General features: G+C 35.6%; 1 protein-coding gene across 9 annotated transcripts in view; it reads right to left on the reverse strand.

Annotated features, from left to right (window-relative positions):
• ROBO2 (roundabout guidance receptor 2) overlaps positions 1–26,284 on the reverse strand; it is a 581,558-nt gene that overhangs the window by 325,010 nt on the left and 230,264 nt on the right. The window lies entirely within an intron of this gene.

The raw sequence follows: 26,284 nt of genomic DNA on the forward strand, positions 1-26,284 counted from the left end.
AAAGTAGACTCTTTAAAGACCAGTTATAACAAAACCCGAAGAGATGTAAATAATGCAATATCGAGAACTACATCTGATCAGTTTAGTGAGAAATACTGCAGACTTACAGAAGCGTTTGCCAAAAACTACATTTACCTACGTATCCTCTCCCTAACTGACACATTGCAAATAGATTGACGCCCCTTGTAAGAATAATCTTCTAAGCACAATACAAGATGCACATACCAAATTTATCGCACTGTTATTGGACTAGAAAAGATCAAATTTTCTCATACAAATAAAGTGAAAATGGTTCTTCCAATTTAAGGTCCATAAAACACTTATTAAAGATAAACCCAGGTTATTTAGCAATATTGGAGTTTGTGAGATGCACTATGGGTGCACCAGAATGAAATAGAAATTTCAGTGATGGAAAATCATCCTCCTTCCCCCTCGATAGTATAATAACCTTTTAAATCATGTTTGACATTTGTAAGTTGAGTGAGCTGGCAGCCCTGTAAAGTCTATGTGGTAATATATGTGGTAAACCCTTTCTGGAGCAGTAATCTCATTGCTGTGTCTAACGGCTCTCACTTCATGTGGCCGGCTGGGCCCCAGGAGACTTATTTGACTCTGCCTTTCTCGAGCCACTGGTTGCTAATGTTCCTTATTATGAGGAAAGCAGAAACGTGCCTTCAGGCAATGGCCACTCTGCTCGAGGTACAACCACCAGCCAACCTTCTGCTGAGCTGTTTTGTTTTAAACGATTAAATATGCACATGCGTTATACAAAGGGGGTTCTTTGTGCTTCAAAAAACAATATGACAGTGATATTTACTCTGCTCCAATTGCTAATCTGACAAGCTCCATCTGGTAAGCAGACCCTTTCCTTTCCCATCACCCTAAATCTCTGAAGGAAAGTGGACACTAGTGGCATATGCCCGTGGCTGGTCCTTATGCTTAATGAGGTAGAATATTTATGGGTTTTAACTTTCAGGACACCTATAAGACATGCTACTTCGTGTTGAGAAGGAAAGCTTTTTCACTAAAGAGAGCTACATGGGTCCATTTTATGTCATTCCACTTCTCATTTAGAAAGGAAGCCCTGCAATTTATCTTCTTACAATGGTGAAGTTGAGATTTAATTCTTCTGAAAACATTCCATGATCTTTGGTGTTCCCAGAGAAACCTTAGCTGCTTACTCCTAGTTCTTGCCTTTATATTTTTATTGCTGTCTCATTTATCTATCTTCCCTACCCAACTGTAAGCATTGTGAAGGCAAGAAATGTAGATTATTTCATACATCTACACAGTAGCTGCTTTCTAATATTAGTCACACGGATAAATGCAGACATTTCCACTCTGTTATAAACATGGAATATTTCTATTATAAGAATACAGATGATGTCAAAATAATCCTTCTAACTTACCCCAAATAAAACATAGGGGTTGGTTATTTTTGCCTTCCACAGTTTATCAAAGAATTTCATTTATCTTGTCCTTTGTTACTCATTAAGCAACTCACTCATGGAGTGTTCAACCTTTCATCCTGTGCAATCTATATTCATACCTGAAAAATATTCTAGGAATTCAAATTTTCAAATTAACATCATATTCTCTACATACAGCTTAACCTATTGTGCTGGGGGGGGCATTAAACAACAATTTACATTTATTATTTCACAGTTCCTGGAGTCAGTTTAGACACAGGTGAGCAGGGTAGTTGTGGCTCAAAGTCTTTCACAAGCTGCAGATAGATTTCAGCCATTGTGGCGATCATTTTAAGTAAGGATTGACTGGGGCCAGAAGAGCAGCTTCCAACTTGACCCACTCAGGTAGCATAGCCAACAGGTTGGTGTTGGCTGTGGTTATGGGTTGTCAGTGTAGACCTGTTGTGCTTTGTAGCAATATAGAAAGACCGGGGCATGGGGGCACTGTTGCATGTTCCTGTCTAGAAACGAATGTGTGTTCAGAGGGAATTAATAATTTCTTTTTTTTTTTTTAAGATTTTATTTATTTATTTGACAGAGATAGAGACAGCCAGCGAGAGAGGGAACACAAGCAGGGGGAGTGGGAGAGGAAGAAGCAGGCTCATAGCGGAGGAGCCTGATGTGGGGCTCGATCCCGGAACGCCGGGATCACGCCCTGAGCTGAAGGCAGACGCTTAACCGCTGTGCCACCCAGGCGCCCCCAGAGGGAATTAATAATTTCTATCATTGAATGTGGTAGCATATTAAGTCCCATGGATTCCACGTATGGAGGGATTAAAATGAAAGGTTACTTGTTCATTTTAAGGAGAGAAGTATTAGTGCTGTTTCCTATCAGATGCTGATGAAAAAGAAATCTGAACAGGAAAGATAAAACATTCCCTCACTCAATTTGTATTTTATACACAATCTAAAGCTGACTTTATCCGACTGGGATGCAAAGGCATCTGAGACTTTGGTTTAGAAGGGGGAAATAAATGATGAAATTTCCTCAGCCATTTTCTGGGTCACTTTCTCAATATAAAGGTCATAGCCAGCGGCTGTTGTTGCCTTCCAAGTACATATTTCAGCTATATTAATGTATACTTTTATTTATTACTTAGAGGATATTTAGCGTATTTTCCAATAGGCACTTGAAACCACAGTTGATTTTAAAACTTTCAGAATGAAAGTGAGATGGCATTAACATCTACACTTGGTGTCCACAATCACCAGAACTTTTAAGAATTTCCAGCCCAAGAATATACGTTAAATACACAGAAATATACACAGGTACACTTACTGGCTCATTGGTTTTATTTGCTTAGCTAGTACAACTCACAATTATTTAGGAGTGATTGTGCAAAGTAAAGGAGGTTTGGCCTAATACTTAAGTTCATATGAAGAGAAGCAAGGCTTTAGAGTGATAATAGTTAAATTAAGTGCTCACTATGAACAAGGCACTATTCTCAATAATTTACATGTGTTACTTCAGTCTTTACAACCACCTTCTGGGGTCGGTACTATTATTATCTTCATCTTATTAATGAGAAAACTGTGGCTCAGAGAGGTCAAGTAACTTGCCTGAGAACACAGAGCTAGTGTGTGCCAAAATTTAGCATTTAGCTAGAGTTATGTGTTTAGTGACCACACTGTGCCTCCAGTAATATGTGAAGTTACAATATTTGACAACTGGTTTCTAAACTAAAAGGGAAGTCTCATTTTAGGCATTATTAGGACTACAAAGGGAGTTAGAAGGGGAATTTTTCATTTGACTATGTATGACAACCTTGCAAGTAAATGATATACAAAAACTATTTTTATTCTTGTTCATATGTGAATTTAGATATCCACAATTATATGTGTGATCAGAACTCGTTAAACCTTTGATGAGTAGATAAATAGATAAATGAATAAATACGTGGATCTCGGTATAAAATATATCTATTTCATTCTATCATTATAAAGGCTACATACAAATAGTTAGAAGCCACTACTGAGTACCATTTTGTAAACTGCAGTTTTCTAATGCAATTGATTATATTATCAGCAACAATGGAATCTTCTTAGCATCTCTCCCAGTCACCATTAGTAATTATCCTGACAATAATATTACTACAAATTATAACAACATAACAACATACTGGGGAATCAGACTCTAAAAATCTTATGGAAAGTATGAATAAAAATATCTTTAGGGTGCCTGGGTGGCTCAGTCGGTTGAGCATCTACCTTCAGCTCAGGTCATGATCCCAGGGTCCTGGGATGGAGTCCTGCATCGGGCTCCCTGCTCACGGGGGAGCCTGCTTCTCCCTCACCCTCTGCTCCTGCTCTCTCTCTCTCTATCTCAAATAAATAAATAAAACATTTTAAAAACATATCTTTAGAAAATTTTGTCATCCTTTTAAATCAGTAACATATAATTTAAATATTTAGAATGCATCTATTCTTCCAATGTAGATTTAAGACAAATCCCCAGATGCCTCTATTTCAGTCAGATTATAGCTCCTAAACGTCTCCTATAAAGAAATTCTGGAGATAACCATTCTCCAAAATGTTGAGGCTTTAATGAAATGAAATGAAAAGGAAAAAAAAAAAACTAGGTGGAGAGAAAGAGACAGAGCAGAAAAGCAGAAGGTGACATGGTTTATTAATAAAAGTAAAGAACACCAAGGGCAACCGGTTGGCTCAGTCGGTAGAGTAGGTGACTACTGATCTCAGTGTTGTGAGTTCAAGCACCAAGTTGGGTGTGGAGCACCATCCCCCCAAAAAGGGAAAGAATACCAAATGGCAAAATGACAAGGTTTAATGTACCACACTTTCTTCTTCCTCTTACCAACATTTTTTTTTCTTTCAGCCCGTTAGCATCAGTATCTTGTGTAGCATAGCAGAGACAGAACTTAAAACTCCAAAGACTGATATAAAAAGAACCTCTTTAAAATTAGAAAAAAGAACAGATGGGTTGGGCTGCTACATTCATGCTTCCTACATTGTACTGAATTGAGTTAGAAGGAATAATCATCTCTTGGGGTCCCTGCCTAAAGATCTAGTTAGAGACTGACTCTTAAGCTACTATTGATTATCTTCAATTCCGAGTGGCTGCTCTATAGACTAAATTAACTGTCTAAATAACTCTTTCTTAGAATATATTTTGGAATACGTGAGACAGTTTTGCAAATGATGAAACTCGAGGCAGAGTCAATAGCTTGAACAAGAGCAATAACAAACATGTGATTTCCCTACTGCACTATATATTAAATTCTGTATCAATTTCTTTTTGGCTCTGAATCTATGCTAATCTGCAAAAGTGATTAAAGTTACAGCATATGCATTGCTACCCATGTTGTGTATACACGATATATAACATGTATGGCAGATTTACATGTTTATGGCTGAAAGAATGAGTTATTTTTTCGAAGTATGAGAATATGATGAGTGTTATGGAAATATTTGCATTTCATATTTATTTTCACGACTCTGTCTTTTTCTGTGTCACCCAGGCTCAAAATCTTTGAAGTAACTTGGAGTCCCCATCTCCCTTCTTTTAGTTCCATCTAATTGGCAGACCTTGCCTGTCATTCCTCTGCTCTTTCATCTGTGTCATAGTCTTTATTCTTACAGCTGCTCCTCCAAGTCCCACTCTCAATTAGTCTGAACTCAGATTTTGCGGCCATGACTTAACGCAGCTCCAGACATTCATTCTTTGTTCTCTCCAAATCACCCTTGGCTGTCTCCTAAATTGCTCTTCCTAAAACACATCCTGACACCACCCATGCCACTTCTCTATTCCAGTGTCCCACCCTCCATTTCAATGTGATTTTAAACAACACTTAGTCTGATATTTTCGGTTTGCCTGGATGGAATTCCAATTCACTTCCCAAACTTTATTTTCAAAGCGTGTCGCATTCAGTGAAACACCACTGATTTCATTCACACATGCCTCTCTTCTCTCTCTTTCTAAAACGCTTTCTCCTTCTTCCTCACCATCCACATCCTACTTATTCAAAATCTAGTTCAAATTCTACTTTTTTGTCTGTGAAATTTCCTTGACTCCCATAATTCTATTCACCACAAGAAATGAAAATAACACCTCCGTTTTCTCAGACTTCCTGGCTACTGATCTATTCTAGACATTAGAACAGATTTTTCATAATCAGTGTTTTATTGTAATTATGTTCACATTTATCTTATCTTCCATACCAATTACAAGCACCTTAAGGGCCTCGTCTATTTAGTCTACAGTGCCAAGCATGCTGACATGGACATAGGAGGCGTAGATGAATGCATGAACGAACGTACATGAATGAATGAATGAATGAATGAATGAATGAATTTGTCCATAACAGAAAAGAATTTGAACTCAAGTCCCCTGCATCCCCATCGAGATGTTCTGTTCACTCCTCTGCTGATGGCAAGTCGCTATTTAGTCAGCCCTTCCACACTATACTTCCACAGTATCAAATAACCCTCATGCCGATTTTCCATGACTGATGGAAACCTTTCCCCACTGCAATTCAGTCTCCTTATACTTTCCCCTGGTCTGAAGGCAACATGACGGAGTAAGAAGGCAAAAGGCCTGTGAGTTCAGCAGTCTGGATTCTAGGCTCAGCTCTCCCACATTTCCTAGCTCGGCAAATCCGTTAGCCTCAGTTTTCTCGCTTGTTTGGGCTGGATGATTGGGGAGTTCCTTCCCAGCTCTGAAATTCAGTGGAGGTGAAAGGCATAATCTGCTAGCCTTGACCTTTAGAAAATCATTTTACATGCCTGAGTTCCGAAGAATTATTATTAAATGACTCTGTTCCTCCCTGGTGCTGGTTGGTAGGGTTCTAATACTCATTCTGAGCTCTAATGTTCAAACTTTGTTTGAATATTGTTCAGTTCATGCTGAGAATTTCCCTACATCTGTGTCACAGCCCTCAGAATTTCCCTGGAATTCTTCACCCAAAAGGCTTCATTTCCCTATCACTGAACCCTTTGATGGTTTTAATGCCATTCATTATTTGGTTGAAGAGGCTTTGCTGAATAACCCACAAGCTTAATGCCCTGCCTCCTCGGGTAGCCATCCATTGACAGACTCATGCATCTGCTGCCTGGTTTTTCAACCTCCTTGGCACTTGTCCAGTGACTCTTCTTACTCTTTCTAACCTTCATATGTATGCCTCTTCATGTCAATGTGCCTCCTATCCCACACATGGTCTGTTTTTCTCCTTTCTACCCATGTTCAAGGTCTGTTTCCTTCCCTTTCTGTCCTGTACAAACTTCTTTTACTGCTTTTGTTTGCCAGTTTCTTTGTCTTCCCTTAAATGTACAGACCCTGAGTGTTCACTGGGGTCTAGAAAAGCAGAAGCACTGATAAAATGGTGTGGACTCGATGTAAATGTGGGAAAATAATCAGAACCAAGTGATAGAAGTACAAGTGTTTAAAGTTAGATCCTAGATGACAGACTATTGAAAATACAATATGGTAAATGTGAGACAGTCAATGGCAAACTTCCAGAGGAGGCAGGGATTCTGTCATCTCATCACAAGCATTCTGGAAGCTGTTTCTTTTAACTGGATCTGCCTTGAAAGAAATCATCTCTGTTCTGTGAAAAGAGTGCACTTAGACAAACACCTTAGGGTGCTCATTTTAACGGCCTCTCATTTCCCAAAACCAAGAGATTCCTATCCAGTCTGAAGATCAATGTGCCCAAAGTTTAACTAAATTCAAAAAGATTTATCCAGTAGATCAATATTTATTAACTTTAGCTGAACATTAGAGTCATCTATGGAATCTCAGAAATTATGCTTAGATATCACACCTAGGTTGACTGGTTTGGGCCTAGACATCAGTATTTGTAAAAATTTCCCTCCAGCAATCATGAATCATGCCCTTTGGTATTTATTCAAAACAGTTAAAACCTTATATCCAAACAAACACTTGAAAGCGGATGTTTATAGCAACTTTACTCATAACTGCCAAAACTTGGAAGCAACTAAGACGTCCTTCATAGATAAAGGACAAATGAACTGTGGTACATCTAGATAATGGATACTATTCAGCATTAAAAAGAAATGAGCTATCAAGCCATGAAAAGACACGGAGGAACTTTAAATGCATGTAACTAAGTGAAAGAGCCAATCTGAAAAGGCTATATACGGTATGACACCAACTATATGATATTCTGAAAAAGGCAAAATTATGGAGACAATGAAAGGAGCAGTGGTTGCCAGGGATTGCTGGGAAGTGGGGGGTGATGAGTTGTAGAACGCAGAGAATTTTTAAGGCAGTGAAAATATTCTGTATGATAACATAATGATGGATACATGTCATTATATATTTATGAAACCCACAGATTGTATAACAAGAGTAAACTGAAATGTAAACTATGGACTCTGGATGATAATGATTTGTCAGTGTAGCTTCATCAATTATAACAAACATGCCCCTCTGGTGGGGGATGTTGACAAGGGGGAAGGCTATGCACCTGTGGAGGTCAGAGGCATATGGGAAATCTCTGTACTTTCCTCTTAATTTTGCGGTGAACATACAACTGCTCTAAATAATAAACATATCTACCCCAAGTAACTGCCATGTGCAACTGGAGTTGACAAGTCACTCTGGCATAGAGCCACCTCTGGTGGCTGGGAGACCCGAAGGGTTGGAAGTTTATTTAGTGACTGTTTAAGAATCATCTTGATCTTTTATCGATTTTCCAGCTTTGTAGATAACTTAAGACTGAAGAAAAAGGAAAAGCTTTATGTTTCTCCAGTGACAAATGATCTCAAAAAATCACTCCTGTTCATTTAAAAGTATAGGCAAGTCAAGAAGTCAGAATATGAGAGAAAAGCAAAGTCAACCCTGTTCATGTTTTTCCTGGAATAAAGGTGGGGGCTGGGAGGTGGGAGGTGGGTAACATGTCTCCTAAACGGGTTGAATGGCCTCCCGTTACTACTGAGCAAAGACCTAACTCACTCTGTGTCTTGGCCTACAAGCCCCTGCACAGCCTGGCTTCTTTCCTAGCTCTTCAGTCTCATGCTGCACATGCGTCTCCCGACTCCCTCCTCTCTTTGCCTTCCAGAAACAATAGCTCACCTTTCAGCCTTATTAAGGTTTTGCTTCATCTTACCATAGGCCTTTTCCATCTGCCTAGAACATCTCCCCAATGGTTCTTAAATTTTGCTGTGCATTAAAATCACCTGAGGATGTTCAAAAACTCTCAATGCCTGGGTCGTACTCTGAACAATTAAATCAGATTTTCTAGAGATGAGACCTAGGCATCAGAAATTTAAAGAAACTCAAAATTCCTAAGTTCTTTCTGATGTGCAGCAAAGTATGTGACCCAGTGTCCTAATGTCCTCAGTTCATCTGCTTCACCTCCAACTGGACCTTGGGTCTCTGCAAATTTTCATTTCCTAAGGACAACTTCCTTATTTCATAATCTGGTTAATATCTCTATGTAAAATCTCACAGCACCAACCCCCGTTCCTCATATCACAGTGTCAATTTTATATTTATTACTGGGGCTATAGTCTCTATCCCAACATCAACACTACACTGTACAATCTATGTAGCCAGTGACTATATCTGGTTTTGTTAACCAAAGTATCCCCAGTTCCACAAGAACAAACAAACGAAAACAAAATTGGCCAATATCCAGCTTCTTAAATTCATAACATATACAGGTTTAATAAATTATCTGGTCTTCATACAGATTTGTAATGGTGTCATAAATACATTGACCACTTTGCTTCTAACTTTTAATGATAACGTTACTAGATCTGATTTTACTGGCAAAATGCTACTCTCCATAATAATATAATACAGTGTTTTTACACCTTTCAATTCTGGACCCAAAGTATAATCATTTGTATGCATAGTCTTGAATCATCCCTAGTCTCCCCAGTACAAATGAATGCAATCCACTAATTGTAGATCTGCTGTAACACATTCTGTTAATGCAGTTGTTCAGGAAAAGTGTGATTACATTTTTGTTTGGGTGTATTTTGTACAAAATCTGCCACGTTGAAATTTTCCTCAGCTGTTGGTTCACAGAGGGTGTCAGACCTGTGGGCTGTCACATGGTCAAATAAGGAAAACCGCACAACAGGCATGTTAATTAGTATTGCCTAAGCACAGCCATAATGAAGTCTAATTGCTTTGCAGTGGCGGTTACCGTAAGACCCCAAACCCTCACCGGTCTTCCGTGAAGAAAAGTCAAAACAATGAGAATTTTGTCCCCCAAAAAACTTGTATGCTTTTAAGCATGCTGGCTTACCATGCAGATACTCTATATAAAGATGTCTGTCACTTGCATGGTTTTGCTCCATACTATTATCTCTCTACTTTTATCCGTCTCTATCCAGTACCATCATCTTCTCCACACACACATTTTTACTAACAACTGTTCATCTGATTCTTGCCATCTAAACTAGCTCCCACAATTTCTAAAAACAATTTCATGCTCGGTCAGTTTTGCAGTCTGTATTTGATCTTAGTGTAAAAAAGAAAAAGAACAAAATTCATCACTACACACATAAAATAACCCTGTGATTCAATAAACCCAAGAACTAAATGGGAAACCTAACAGTTTTTTGTGAACCTAAATTACTACACACAAGATACCACTTTTAATCAAATTTGGGGTGATTCAATGAGGATCTAATAGCCAAATGCTCATTTTATACATAATATTGTCACTGATCCTAAAGGGACAAAAAATAATAAAATCTGTGTGTGGTTATTTGGTCAGTTTCATTCATGCTTATGTTAATTTAATTCAAACTTTTCAAGGAACAATGACTGTCAATTACATTAAATTATACTCTAGGGAGAGGCCTTGTGAACATGTGGATTACAATCTGCAAAAGAAAAAAACAAGACATCAAAGCATTTCAGTGATCTGAATTGCAATCATCTTTTAGAATGGCATCTTAAGGAATTTTAAGAGCAGCAGAATCTATGAGTGGCTCCTCTCAAATATCTGAAATCCTCTAAAAATCCCTGTCCCACATAAATAGTCTTTTACTGTATGTTTCCTTAAATTTTATTCTTGCCAAATCAATAGTTTGGATTCTGACAGTCTAAAGATGTGAAAAAAAATAACGTGCTTCAAGATTTGAGGAAGGAAAATAAACTCTGAAGTATCTGGGGATTGCATGTTTCAAAAATAATCCCAGCTTTATTTCTTTTTTCTTTTCAACCAAAAGGAAATATATCATAAAAGCATTTTGAATTAAAAAAAAATAAGGGTCTTACTGGTTTGAGGAATAAGAATAATTCTGCAGCTGAATTCAGAAATCCATTAAAAGATAACGTTAAAACAATATCTGCCAATTTGAAAACCGTGTTGCAATTCCATTTTATAAGTCTTTTTAAGGGTATAACTCTATAGGGATCATGTGCTCATAGAGGGGTTTGTGAGCGTTTATGTGTATATGTTAGTGTGCATATAGTGTCTTACTTAGCAAATACTCATGGGTTTATTTCAAGAGTAGAAGGGATTGCATGATGAATCAGTTCCATAAAACAATGGCTTATGAACTCCAGATGTAATGCTTTTGCACTTTGTCTAATAAGCAGAGGGATTTGTCAAAGAGAGCCTTCTTTTCTAAGAGAGCCCAAATGAACGTCAACCTCTATTTTTAATCTGTTTAGAATTCCAAGTTGTCTTTCGCTGGTACAGAGGATTCAAGAGTGAAACCATTTGCACTTCTATCTCAGCAGCATATGACTCAACATCTAGTAAGTTCCAAAATTCTGAAATATAATTTAAACAAACTCCTGGCTAAAATGCAACAAACAAATTAAAAAAAATCAGGAATGTTTCACATAGTTTTCAGAGTACACTTCAAGAACAATAGACTAAATATTTATTCAGTACACTCATGTGAAGGATAAGGGAAAACCACATGGACAAAATGGAAAAAAATAAATATCAGCATAGTTCAATACATAAACACTGCTTGTTAAATTCCTCTCAAAATGACAAAATGAGTGTAAGAATAGTCTACAGTGATGATGTCAAGAAGGCAATTTCATCATATTTGCAAAAATGACATTGTCTCATAATTTCGAGTCTTCATGCTTCCATAGGTTCTTTGGATATTTTTAATTCACTTTATTTATCAATGTGGAAGATCTTCAAGATATATGATTCGCTTAATGAAACATGGTATAAGATAATGGCTATAGTAAGCTACCAATTTATAAAACACAAAGCTAACTGCATATGCCCAGATTATTCACAGATGTCAATAGAGATTTGTAAAAGAAAAATAGCAACATTTGTTACTTCTAAGAAGGAAATGGGATACTTAGGGGTTAGGGTGGGAAAGAGACTTAATTTTCCCTACATAGCTTTTATATATATATATTTTTTGTAGTTTTTATTTTTTTGGTTTTGTACTAATAAAGCATTATCTTTTTAAAGATAAATAAAATTTAATGTTAAAAATATATTTGATTACTATTGTAAACTTAGCTCTCGATGAAGACATTTTGGTCTTCTTTTCATGGAACATGTATATATTTTGGGAAAATGAGTGATATGTACATAAATAAAGTAAAAAACAAAAGTTTGGAAAATAGCACAACAATGAGTACATGATATGGAGTGAATGGGATCCATGCGTCCCATAAATCTCACAGTGTCTTAAATACTTAAAAAAAAAAACTTCAAGTGGGGCGTCTGGATGGCTCAGTCGGTTAAGTGTCTGCCTTCAGCTCAGGTCATGATCCCAGGGTCCTGGGATTGAGTCCCACATCGAGCTCCCTGATCAGTGGAGAATCTGCTCTTCCTTTCCCTCTGCCTCCTCCCCACTGATCATGCCCTGTCTCTGCCTCTCTTTCTCTCTCAAATAAATAAAATCTTAAAAAAAAAAAACTTCAAGTGAAATTAGAGATTATAGAATTTATAGAGAAGGAAAAATAAAAGACCAATTGTGTCAAAAATCTCATATTCAGACCACCATATGGAGACAAGTTTGGCCAAAGGGAGTCCCATTTGATTGTAGCAGTGCGTGTGTGTGTGCGCGTGCACACGCATGTGTGTTGGTAGGCTGCATGGAGCTATGGAGAGTAATGTCCGTGTAAGTGTGTAAGTGCTCAAATGAGGTGAATGGATCCAATGGCAGACTATTTTTTTCTTGATTGTTGAAAGCAGAACAAGCAACTCTACTTATTTGATTTTCTTTTTCTTTCTTCCTTTTTTTAAAAACTTCTTGAATCTAAACTCAAGTATAAATACCTACAGTGACGTGCACAAATCATAACTGTTAGATCAATGAAGCTGTACGAAGTGAACACATCCACATAACTTGTCCCTAGATGAAGATCTGTAACATCACCAGTCTCCCAGAAGTCTTCATCGTGAACGCCCTTCCCCCATACACACACACCCAAGGTTACTAATATTCTTCTCTATCACCAAAGATCAGTTTTCTAGCTGCAGAACGTTAAATAAAGGGAATCATATCACACAAGCTCTTCTGGGTCTGGCCTCTTTCACTCATTATGTCTATTGGATTCATGCATGTTGATGCATATGGCAACACTTGACACAAACGGGTTAATCTTTTTAGTTCTTTTGGCTAAATAATTACACATATTCATTAGCCTAAGTGCAAATCATGGAAGTGAGAAAAGGTTAATTAGGCATTAAAATCTTTGATTTGTATTGCACTTTACAATTCACCTTGCTACATATTTCTTATTTCATTTGCCCTGTACAATAATACCAGCTATTGGGAGATATTATTATTGTTATTACTATTATTACCATTATTATTTTATAGGTAAGATTAGAGAGTTTGCTTTACTTACTGAAGGTTTTATTTAAACAGCAAGGAAGGGGTTAATTGTCATTCACACTTAGGCTTCCACCTTCAAAGGAGGTGGCTATAACACAAAAACCACATTATCTACATTACTATTTGAATAAAGAAAATGGAAAAACCCATTTCTCAGCTTCCATGACCTATCACTATTCCTTAGAAAATGTGATGCCAGTGCTGGGTAACATTTATATTGCACCTACCATAGGTCAGACCTTTTCCTAAATGCTTATATTTTCCCATTTAATCATCATAAAAATCATTATGAAGAAGGTACTATCATCAGCCCTCGTTTATAATTGAGAAAATTAACACCCAGAGAGGTTAAGACAACTTGCCTAAGATCACACGGCGAGCTACTCTATCTAGGTTGGTAAACTCCAGTAAAGAGTGAGATAATAAATATTTTAGGTTTTGTGGGCCACACTGTCTTTGTTATGCCTATTCAGTTCTCCCGCTATAGCACAAGAGCAGCCACAGACAGTAAGGAAATTAATGGGCGTGGCTGTGTTACAATAAGGCCTGATTTCCAAAAACAGCCCCTGGGTCAAATTCAGCCCACTGGCTATAGTCCGCTGATTCAGTCTATCAGTGCTCACAGAGTACTTGAAAACACCATAACACAAATTCTGAGTAAAACTTAATTTGTGGGTGAAGCCGTAAAAACACTTGCCAAACATAAATATCAAAACATGTTGCAAAAGTAAAGCAGAATATATCTGAACGCAAAAGCATCTCATTAGCTAGAGTCCATCCCAACTTGCTCTTCCATAGTGCGTGATTGGAGTCCATCAATGCAAGTGCTCAGCTCAAGCAAGAATCAAAGGCCAAGTGAAAATGAACTCCTGCAACAAGAACTTAACTTTAGGGGCACCTGGGTGGCTCAGTCATTAAGCATCTGCCTTTGGCTCAGGGCGTGATCTCGGAGTCCTGGGATCGAGCCCCTCATCAGGCTCCTCTGCTGGGAGCCTGCTTCTTCCTCTCCCATTCCCTCTGCTTGTGATCCCTCTCTTGCTGGCTATCTCTCTCTGTCAAATAAATAAAATCTTAAAAAAAAAAAAAAAAAAGAACGTAACTTTAACCTTCCCTTACTTATTTTATATATGAAACCACCTTTATTGTAGGGCTTGAAAAACCAGAGTTGTGCAAACTGTCATATTGGGCAAAGGCTGGGTTTTATTGGTCTAGGAGTAAGTAAAGAAAACCAGTCAGGTAGGTTCAAAAGACCCAAATAAATAGAACAAACTTAAAATGTATGAATATATCATCATGTGAACTCAATTATGCAATTTTCATCATTTTAAAGAGTCGTTGGTACATATATTTTTATTTTAGAGATAAAAATGTGCCTTCCACATATAAAATAAGTCTGAATAATAAAAGCTCTGCCACTTTTATAAATTGTATGCTTTGCTTGCCCTTGTCTTAGAATCCAGTTTATTTTTAAAACAAACATTCTGAAAATCTTTGATATCACATTCAGCAATCCATCTGCTCCAATGTAAATTCTTTCAAGTGCAGGTGGCCTGTAACGTTGTGTGAGAGCAATTAATGAAGTTTTAAATCTCTTTTGCTCTTTCACGCTCGGCTGGATGGTAAAAAGGGGTCATCATCTTTCATTCTCTAGCTTAACAGTATACACAATTAGATATTTTCATGCCTTTGTATTTCCCTTTTAGATACATATATTATACATGTTTTCTGTAGTTCTAGATGCAGACCAAATAAACTCACCGAAAAATGATGAAAATATTAACACATTAATAATGTTTTAAAAAGAAAAAAAAAATGTCATAAAGAAAATACTTCAATCGGCCACAACTGTCATTTGTATTCTCAAGATTATAACAGCAACTAAAGTAAAAAAAAAAAAAAAAGAGGAAAAGAAAAAGAAAGAAAGAAAAGAAAAAAAGAAAAGAAAGCTTTTTATACTAAATCAATGGTTTAATGGAAAAGTCCAAAAATCAGATATTTATTATGTTTCATTTTGCATGTAAAACTTCTCTTCATGTGTTAGTAATGCATTCACTCTGGTTAAATAACAATTCAATAGCAGATTTATAAATTAATTGATTGGACCCCAATTTTTTCTGACTATAATATTATGCTTTGAGCCTAATGGTGACTCAGATCAAATTATGCTTAAAATAAATGTATTGGCCCTTGTTTAATTTATGACCTTATTCATGTAGATATACTTATTGTGTTTTGCTAAGTACACTGAGAATTAAGTTGCCTGACACTGAACTTACATTTCATAAGGAATGGATGGTGTGAATAGCTTTGCGAAGAGCACATTAGTTTGTTTTAGTCTTGAATACAAAATTTGTGCTTCTACTTTATAAAGAGAAATACGTCCTCACCATTAAAATTGAATTTGTATATTAGAATATATGTCCTTTATAGTAATAATTATGGACACACAGTAAATGCTGAACACCAAAGCATGAAGTTTCTGAAGGAAGCAGCCCATGCAGTAAGTCTTACCGTTCTGGCGACTGCACAAATGGTACCTAGAATGCGAATACTATACTATTGTCTGTCTATATATACCTATAAATTACATAAAAATTATATTTTCATGTCTTAATTCAATTATTAAAAAAGAAATTCAGTCATAAAAAGAGGGGAGAAACACTACACTAATGAACTACAATGGTTGATTTTAAAAGCTTGTAAAATATATTCACTTTTTAGGATATTTCTAGTATTCTTTTTTTTCTTTTTACTTATGTTTAATGCAAAGTAAAATCTTAATATAGAGACTTAGAAGACTTATTGTCTAACCGGAGACTTGCTGTATTGAAGTCAGAAAAAATTTATGCTAAAACTGTCTGGAGGAAAACTTTTGCTTTTTTGTTTTTACAAAAGAATATGATTTTTTAGAAAGTCAAAGTCTGGTTTTAACAGAACAAAGGAATATTGAAAATTTCTCAGAAAATAAAACTAAAGTTAAGAGCAAATCTGATCTGGACAACTCAAGACAGAGAGCAGGTTTGGGACTCATCCACTGTCAGTTGTCATGCTCATAAGAAAATGGAAAACTGAAGCGTCTTCTGTTAGGTTTGAATGTGCAACCATTGAATGGATGCTTTTTCTAGTAGGTTACATTGGAAAGTATAAGCGTCATCCATGATGTCCTTTCTAACCTGACACTTTCTAATCCAGCCAACTTTATATTCCACCTGATTTCTACAGAGGCCTTTGTTATTTTATGTCTTTGCATATTCTGTTCCCTATGCCTGGAATACTTTTCATTCCTCTGTTTCTACTCTGCTCAAATGTCACTCGCCTAGTCCTCGGACCTAGTGTCAGGCACTGCTTCACTTTAATTCTTAGTTACGCTTTCTCAAAGTAGATTTTGATTGGTTTTATGTCATCACTATACAAAAGAGTGGGGTTATATAGACATTATCAATAAACTGAAAAATAGGTGAAAACACTGAAAGGAAGAAAAACCACATCAATTTTTTACAGTCAGAATTAAACATCAAATATTACCAGAGAGTCGTAATAAACTTATAAAGCAAAAAGAACATAAAACACATGACAGTATATTGTTCGTGGGAGCTTCATGAGACTGCTTAGTTATCTTATTTTCTAGTGTAGGACTATGATCAAACTAGTGTGGAAAAAAAATATTTGACTCGTTTTGGATTTATAGCTCTAATCATTCCTTTTTATTACAAGATGGATCAAAAATTGAAAGAATTCATTAGAAAAATGTGCCCATCCTCTCAGTAGCCAAGTCAAGCCAGATCTGTTCTTAGCTGTCTGTTGGAGCTTAGGGGTTGATCGAGCCAATGGAAGACCTGATTTATCTTCTCTAGCTGGAAAAGCAAAGCATTCACATATTTATCCATTATAGATTTAAATTAGCTATAACTGGCTACCTATCTGTTTTGTAGGGTATGTAATGAACCAACTACAAATATTGTAGAAATGCAGCAATAGAAAATACCATTGTGACTTAAGCAAGTTGGGTAAAGTTTCTTGGCAGAAGGGTTGTTCACCTAAACTTCTGGGTGGTGGCAGGCAAAAGTTTAATGATCACACATTTATTGGAAACATAAAATTAGTCTAGAGGTCAGATGAGAATGGAACATCTGATAAGCAGTGAGAAAGATGCTTTGTATTGTAGAACACCCTTCAATGCTAGAGATTTGAGATCATATCTGATGGTTAGCCAAGAATTAGTGAATTCTTTAAACAGAGGAAGGGTATGAGCAACTAACTTAAAGGAATAGTTAAGAAAATGTCCTTTAATTTACACTGAAGCAAATATAGGGCAGTTTTTAAAAAAGTAGCCATAGGGTATTTTTTTCACTCTCCATTAATAACTGAATATCTGTGCATATTTGTGTGTAAGGCACCAAAATCCAAACAATCCCCAAAAAGTACAATGTAACATACAAAATAAACTAAGCCCTAACCACAATATTCTAGTTTATAACATATACTTGGGAAGAAAAGACAGATAACATGGCTGTTTATTCTTAATATCATTATTTTCTTCTACTTTGAAGTCATAATAAATAGAATGTATTTAATTTTGTGTTCTTAATATTTAAGAAAACACCGTATCAAAAAGAGGAGTAAAGAAGACTCCACATGTTAGTATATGTATTCGTGATGCCTTACTTATAATTTTAGTCATTTAACTGCAAAAAACAAACTAGCTGGATCTGGACTAGTCCACTAAGGTTTCAAATATTTGCATGTTAAAAAATGCATATGCATGAATTTTGAAGTAATCATTATGAACACACCCCACAAGTTAAGCAGAATTTCCTACTATACATATTCAAAACGTCTTTTTCAAATGCTAATTTGTTAATTACAAACTTTTTCTCAAGCTTAACTAAACTCATAGACTTCATTGCAATACATTTGCATAATGTTTCCAGTATAGGCTATGCCATCATTAAGTTACTGAAATTTTTCAAATGTGAAAAGGTACATTTTATTAAACCTCAAAGAATTCAGTTTGTTGTTCAGGGCAGTTATATTCAGAAAATACATACAGCTCTGAAAATTTAGCAGTTAAAAATAAGTGAAGCACTACTCATTTTATATGATGATAACTGTGTGTAAGACATTTTCCGTTTTCATAGAGCACTATTTAATTATCCTTCATACCTCTCACACCAACAAATAATCAAGAACATCACTAATAAAATACTGGGGTCTAGAGTCTCAGAAATATGATTAGCATCTCTGACCTTCTGTCTCTTCCTCAGTAAAATAAAAGTGCTGCTGTGAAGGTAATGATGATTTACTAAGTGGTCAACTAATGGCAGCTGTTATCACGATTAGGATTATGACAGTTGTTAGTTTCAAAACAGCCCATTCTGAAGTTCTGAGTTTAAGTCGTATTTCTTGTTTGTCTTTTTTAGTCCTGGTGGCTATTTTGTTCTTGTACTTATTGCTAACATCTCCTCAACAGTAAAGGTGGAAAGACACCACCACGAAAAGCATGGATATAATAAAAATTTTTAAAAAGTAAAACACAAATTGGTCAACTCTTTATAATCTCTCATTATAACCATTGATAAAATTAGCTATTAAAACCGGTCTCTAAAATGCAGTCTGGATATTATTTTACTTACATATAAAATAGGGATAATACAAGTATCTACTCTACAGGCTTGCAAGGATAAAATTAGAAGATCTATGTAAAGTCAATAGCCTTGTACCTGGCTTCTTGTAAATATTTAATATGTATAACAATAATTCATAAACTCTAATCATTCACATATCAACAATCTTACATAAATTAGCATAATTTGTAAAATCAGTATATGTGTTTTTGCATTATATTTATTTCCTAGTAAAACTATTCTTCAGCCCAGGATATAACCCCTGAACATATATTTATTTATAGGGTTTGGAGAGACATCAGTTACATGCTAATAGGAAAGCTAGAATTGAGTTTGGATGTAGGATGCTCAAATAAGCATTAACATACTGGGAGACTACCTGAGCTACTGGAGTTAATTATGACAGGTAACCTCAGTCCATTAGCACAGCCTTTTCCATGGATTTACATAACCTTTCACTCATGGAACAAATATTAACTCTAAATATGTCAATTATGAGAACCCAAACCTAAGCTCTTTGCTTAGAAGAGGCTAATTTATTCTCATCTCTTCCTATCCTCCATGTTCTTTCTGAAATGAACAAAGAAAACTGCATTTCCTCGAATTATAAAATTATGGAAGCATTTCTAGGTGGAGGCCAGGAGAGATAATACAGAATGACAAAAAAAAAAAAGAAAAAGAAAAAGAAAAAGAAAAAAAAAAAGAAAAATCCCTATACGTGAGAATGCGTCCTAACTATAGCTATCACACCATGCATTCTGAATGGGGAAGCTATCAACCCCAACAGGCAAACACATATATTTTTGGGGTGGGAGGAGGCAAAAATTGGAGGTTGGTTTGTATTGTTTTTTTTTTTTTAACATATAATAGCAGAGCTATACATACAGTACATAAGCAGATACAGAGTTTATCTGTAGTACTAAAATTTTATGGGGATAGCAATTAGGAAAAATTGTTGAAAAAAACTCCTTTCAGGGGTAGTAATGAAAAAAAAAGTGAGAAATGCTATGCTATGGATACTGGAGTTTTGTTTTTTGTTTGTGTTTTTGTTTTGCAATCTGTTAACAGCTGACACAAAGGAACATACCTAGAAAAGCATGGATACAATTAAAATGTATAGAGAGAGTGAAGGGGCGCATATACAACTTTTATATAGAATGTTTAGGGATTTCACAACCTCTCCATAGACTGTGAACTGATTCAAATTATATGATGCATCAGTAGTGCATGGGTATGTTTGCACAACTCATACAGTATCTCCACTGCACCACATATAAAGGAAAGAACAACTGGACACTATCATTTAGGAAACACATGCTTCCGTCTGCTTTAATAGCTTCATGTAGACAAAGGTGAAAGTCCCAAAGAACAAGATGGGAACAAGTCCCAATTTAAAACAACCCTTTCAAAACTACATCATTTCTGGCGTTTCATCTAGAGATAAATTGGGAGAAAATAGTTTTTAGGACATATTTTATATCATATTGTATACCAAACTGGGCCCCTGGCAAACTTAACATTAATTTTTTTTGGACCATTTATACTATAAAACTTTATTATGTTGTTATGTGGCTAAGAATCATAATTTCGATACTGTAAGTATGGGGGCAAAGAGTTAATAAAAACAAGGGTAAACTAAGATAAAGAAAAGATGCATGAAAAAAAACCCTGAAGATATTTGCTTTTATATACCAGTTAATTTTTTTTCAAGCATTCTATTTCTTCACTAATTGCACGTACAACTGCAGGTGTAGAGCAAGTCTGCTGGGGAGAGGAGGAGGGGAACACAAAGCTTCAGACACAATATTAATGATTATTCAGACAACGTGCTCTTTATATTTTGGCAGGTTCTCTGCATACACTCAAATTCCTCAGCGATCTGGCATTATGAGATGCTAGCATTCTGCCTGAAGTTTACCTGAAAAGGTTTTGACACATGATAGATTTGAATGGCAGAAAATTTAGTTTTGACTTCAAGTTTATAAAAATTGCCTCATCACACACAATCTCCTCAAAGCTGTGTCTAAAATTTTGTCTTCAGGAGCACCTGGGATGCTTAGCTGGTCAGCCATCCGACTCTTGATTTTGGCTCAGGTCATGAATTCAGGGTCCTGGGACTGAGCTCCTCAATGGGCTCAGCACTCAATGGGGAATCCACTTGAGATCCTCCCTCTCTCTCTCTGTCTCTCCTCCACTCACGTGTGCATGCTTTCTCTCTCTAAAATAAATAGATAAATCTTTTATAAAATAAATAGATAGATAGATAGATAGATAGATAGATAGATAGATAGATAGATAATTTTTGGCTTCAAAACAAACCAAGTGGGGCACCTGGATGGCTCAGTCAGTTAAGCGTCTGCCTTCGGCTCAGGTCATGACCCCAGGGTCCTGGGATCAAGTCCTACATTGGGCTCCCTGCTCAGAGGGAAGTCTGCTTCTCCCTCTGCCTGCCGTTCCCCCGCTTGTGCTCTCTTGCTCTCCTTCTCTCTGACAAATAAATAAATAAAATCTTAAAAAAAAAAAGTATCAAAGTCAATTATGTATGTTGGTTGGTTGCTCTGTGTGTGTGTGTGTGTGTGTGTGTGTGTCCATCTGTTGAATTATGAGATGTATTTTCATATCTTAAATAGGAATTTCAGATTTTCAAAATGTTCTTTATCAAGTCATTCAGTTACTTCTCTAACTGCGATGTGAATCCAAGACAGTTATCAGTAATTCAGATAGTTTGAAAAATATCCATGTCTCAATACACATTTTAGATATATAAAATAATACCATCCTTGACTTGTTCAAATTCTTAGTACCAAATCCTGATGCATAAATACAGATATGCAACTTTCATTTTTAAATCAATCTTTCTTTTCATTCTAACCCAAAACAGAAGAATATTTTAATTGTCTACTGTGTCACATGTGACTTTAAATTCATCTCTTTGACTCAGTTTATTTATCCACAAAATGATGCTATATGACTATCTATTCTTAGCACTAATTTTTAAATAGCTCATAGAAGGGGAAAATGTTCTTACTAAGAGAAATATGATGATGTTTACCAAGACAATCTGAATAGAGATGCTACATCTTAAAATTCATTCTCTGTATCTATTTCAATCCTTAGCCTGTGATTTTCTTTTATTTTCCAAGATGGAGAGCTTTTAAAAACATCATTAAAATGAACCTGGATCTCAGAATAGTCATTAGGCAGCCATCCATGCTGCAACATATTTCAAAGTGGTTGGGAAGTGACAGGTACAGTTGTTACTCAACCCTATGACAGATAGGTTTTGCTAGTTTTAAATGCCAATTCTAAAAACTTTATTTTCATGAATAAATATAAAACATTCTTACAATATATACAAGTGTATTTTAATAAGTGGCTAGCACTCCCCATCTGCCTTACAATAAAGCCATTTAAAAGAGTGAAACTATAAGAATCATGCCAAGTTATTTGGCTTTAGTGCTTCTTAGACAATAAAAAAGAAAAAAAGACCATATGCTTCCTAATTCTCCCACAACACTTTATATGCAAATTTGGATATACACACATGTATTTTATATGCACTTGTGTGATAAACTTTTCTTGGAAAAAAAGTGTTTAGTTTGGTTAAAAATTTATACTTCAATTTATTCTGCTCAAATGCTCACATAGCAACCAGAGGCATATAGTAGGGCTATAAATTATTCCATTAATAACTTCATTAATAAAATTTTAGTATAGCTTTAACTTATGGGAAAAATCAGAAAAAATTGTCACATTACTTAGAGAAGATTGACATGAAAGTGAAATAAAAGTTTTTAAAACCCTATTTGGATATAATTTTCATGCAATAAAATTAACCATTTTTAATAAAGAGTTGGATGGGTCTTGAAATTTCTATACTGTGATGCAGACACCACAATACTCATGATACAGTTGCAATAAAGACCATTTCCATCAACACCACAAAGTTCCCCTTCGACCTTTGCAGTTATTCCTCATCCTGAAACCCAGATCCTGAAAACCACTGATCACCTTCCATCAGTACAGTTTTACCTCTTCAAAAAGTGTATATAAATAGCCATAAAGCATGTAATTGCTTGAATCTGGCTTCTTTTACTTAGTATACTGTTTTTAATAGTCATCTGTTACCAGTCTGAATCACCAATTCATTCTTTTTATGGCTATGTAGTGTTCCATTGCATGGGGGCACCACAATTTGTTTATGCACCCATTTATGGATTCTTGGGTTATTTCTGTTCCTTACCATGATGATTAAAGCTATTATTATAACACTCAGAAAAAAGTGCATGCATAATCACCATTACTCATGCATAAATATCAACAAGTGGAAGTGTTGGGTCACATGGTAAGTGTGTGCTTTACGAGAAACTGCCAATTATCTAAGGGGTTCTGTTTTGCCTTTCCATCAACAATGTATCAGAGTTCCAGTTGCTCCAAATCCTCAACAACACTTGATATTGTCAGTCTTATTTATTTTAGCTAATTTAGTGAGTGTGCAGAATATTTCATTGTGGTTTAATTTAATCATCCCTAATGACAAGAGTGAGTACCTTTTCATGTACTTATTTGCTATTCATAGGTGTTCTTTTGGTAAACTCCCTATACAAATTTTAAAAAATTGAGTTGCGTGTTTTCCTCTTACTGAGTTGTAATAGTAGATATGTGTTTTAAAAACAGTCCTTTGAACAGCAAGTATTTAATTTTTCTGAATTCTAACCCATCATTTTCTATGTGAGTAACAACAGTTCTGGCATTAGGTAATTTCCTTCCATTTATGGACTGATCAACACCAAGCCAAAGATTTGAGGGGACCACTCTGCAATTCTCCAGAGCTCACTCTTTTATCCTCTACCCTAAAACTTCTTTTTCTTTAGTGCTTTACCTTGTAAATGCTAGATTCACCAGACTGTCCAAATTGTGATCTCTTTGTTTCATCTCAGTGAGACCAACAGGCTCAGTTGGGCTTCCCTCCTTTATAGTAGTCTGGAAAGTACCTCCAAGAAGAAAGCTAGAGAAACTATAAGACTCTTCTTTTTGTTTCCCTTTCCTCACACATCACTGCCTGGAACTGCCTGCTATCCAACATTTGAAAAACACTGTTTTGTATATTTTGTCTGGTTTTCTAGTTGTGTAGGGTGGGAAGATAAATTTGAAGCATTATTCCATCATAACTGGTGAAATTAATTTTCATATAGCATCAGTGATAGTGATACCTTATGTACATTAAATAATTAGATCACTTTGTTCAGTGGTTTTGCTTCTTAACAGTTAATTTTATAAAGAATTATTCTTTCTCAATATTTAAGAAGTATATCTCATAACTTGTGCTTACTATTATTTTTTAATGTGATTTATTTTGCTTCTTATCAAGCATGTATTTAATTTTTTCCATCATGCCCTACATCTAGAAAGAAAAACAAATTAAACATCTGCCCTACAAAAAAGTAACTTTTATGGCCATGTTGAAGATCTAAAAAAAAAAAAAAAAATAGACACACCAAATAACAGCATAAATTAAGGCACAAAAATGTTTGAATATTTGAAACAAAACAAATGAGAGTAGATAAAAGGACCATTAGGACAAATTAGAAACTAAGAGAAAAGTCTCAAAAAGAATAGGAACCATAAGGAGGAATACCCTGGAATTAACCCAGAGAAAATTTTATTATTGCTATAATTATATATAAGACATCATCTACACTTTGGTAACAGCTTCGTAAAACTGTTAGATTGATTTTTTGTTTTTCTGTATATTAAGACTCAGATTTATGCATATTCTTCAGCTATAGTTGAAATTATCCAGCCATGATTCTGGCACTTCAGCAAGGATTATCCATGCTCAAGTCTGTCTGACAAGAGTATTTACAGATATCTCCTACCCTTCAAGAAAAGACTTTGGCTTAGAAATAAGTCAATCAGAGAAATACAATTATCATATGATTTCACTGATATGTGGAATTTAAGAAATGAAACAGAGGATCATAGCGGAAGGGAGGGGAAAATAAAGTGAGACAAAACCAGAGAGGAAGACAAATCACAAGAGACTCTTAACTCTAGGAAACAAACTGAGGGTTGCTGAGGGGGAGGTGGGAGTGGGGATGGGGTAATTGGGTGATGGGCATTAAGGAGGGCACATGATGTAATGAGCACTGGGTGTTGTATGCAGCTGATGAATCACCGAGTTCTACCTCTGAAACTAATAATACAATATGTTAATTAACTGAATTTAAAAAAAGACTCTGGCTTAAAAATTGCCAAGTAACAAGACTTTATTTCATAAATAACTACGAGGTTTTTTTTTTTACAAAGATAAGCCACATTTACAGTAATGAAACTTTGATAATCTATGATAAAGATATTCTGGCAACAGAGTACCTAATGGATAATGCTACCACTTTTATATTAATTTGAACCCTATATTTATAAATCTTTCCCCATCGCTAACAATTTTTCATTTTGATTAGAAAGCTTAGATTCCTTTTTGGAGATTTTTCAAACCAACTCAATTTAAAACATGAACTGCACTAATTTTCCATCTATGAGTTTAAGATGGCAAACTAAGAAGGTCGAGAGGAAAAGAAAAAGAACATTTTCACTCACATGGTGTAAAATTATAGCCACCTGCACTATGCTTGCAGTGTTACTAACCCAAATGAAAAGCTCAGAATGAAGTACTTCCTTCTACACTCTGCAGGGAAGTGTATCACAGAGCAGGCAAAGGAGAAACTCTTCCCCACTCACACAGGCATGTTAAAAATAGCACTCGAACCCTCTTGCTTCCTGAACTTGTTCAGAAGATGAAAAGGCTGTTGGTTAACCATAAGGAAAAATTTCTCGAAATGATGAAACAACAATAAAAAGGTAAAGTCAGGACCCATGGGAGCATCTCATTTTGCTACAAGGAAGTTCTTTGTTAGTATGTAATTAAGGGCACCTAAAACCAACAGTAAAAGTACACCAGCCTACATCTGAGCAGTGCTGGGATTTTTTTTTCACTTGTGATTCTATCTTTGACTTCATTATGTTTTGTACAGGGGCAATAAAAAATGTCACTAAAAAATTATTGATGTGATTTTATAGCAAAAGACTAAGAATAGCACACTTCAGAGAATCTAATCACAGTTGATGCTTACTTCCTTACTCGGTGCTGATGCTTCCTTAATCCTTCAGCTGTTGCTTCCAAATACTCTTTAGGTTAATGCTTGACACATCCATTTCTATCCATTTCTGTCAGGAGAGGTGCCATGTTTTTAAAGTATAACATAAAACAAACACACCCTTCATAATTTACTACATCTTTCTGTTATAGTTTTACCAGGACATTTCCTTCTGCTTCTGGAAACTATTGAATACTTTTTTAGGAATCCTTAGAGAGATATTGGAAATATTCAGGTATTTATATTGTAATTTTTTTTTAAAGATTTT

The sequence above is a fragment of the Ursus americanus genome, chromosome 4, assembly GCF_024610735.1.
Source record: "Ursus americanus isolate L20-20 chromosome 4, mUrsAme1.1.p, whole genome shotgun sequence".
Taxonomy (NCBI): Eukaryota; Metazoa; Chordata; class Mammalia; order Carnivora; family Ursidae; genus Ursus; species Ursus americanus.